The sequence below is a fragment of the Penaeus monodon genome, chromosome 30 (genome assembly GCF_015228065.2).
Source record: "Penaeus monodon isolate SGIC_2016 chromosome 30, NSTDA_Pmon_1, whole genome shotgun sequence".
Classification (NCBI taxonomy): domain Eukaryota; kingdom Metazoa; phylum Arthropoda; class Malacostraca; order Decapoda; family Penaeidae; genus Penaeus; species Penaeus monodon.
Genome location: NC_051415.1, coordinates 30,843,077 through 30,843,383, shown reverse-complemented (window position 1 = coordinate 30,843,383; position 307 = coordinate 30,843,077). Strand labels below are relative to the sequence as shown.

At 37.8% G+C, this 307-nt stretch overlaps 1 protein-coding gene across 6 annotated transcripts in view; it reads left to right on the top strand.

Moving 5' to 3' along the window:
* Window positions 1–307, top strand: part of LOC119592704 (general vesicular transport factor p115-like) — a 19,725-nt gene that overhangs the window by 14,307 nt on the left and 5,111 nt on the right. The gene's annotated exons all lie outside the window — the stretch shown is intronic.

Below are 307 nucleotides of genomic sequence, written 5' to 3'. Positions count from 1 at the left end.
GTTAGGTTCATATGTGTGTTTAGAGGGGGTGGGGGCATGTGAAAGCTTGGTAGGGTGCATGCTTTTCCATCCATACTGTATGCTGTGCAGTATTCCCTCATCCAGTTCAACATCTCTTCATACTCTTGAATCCAGGTTCTTGAATGTTTTCCCTCATTTTTTCAGTCTTTCTCCTTGCAGCTAGCTTTCAAGATCATGTTTATTATTGAAACTTAGGTATTCAGTATTCTTTCAGCTTATCTTTTATTCTTTTTCCATTATTGCTTTTATTCCAACTTTTCTTTGATTCCATCCCTTAATGGTTCTG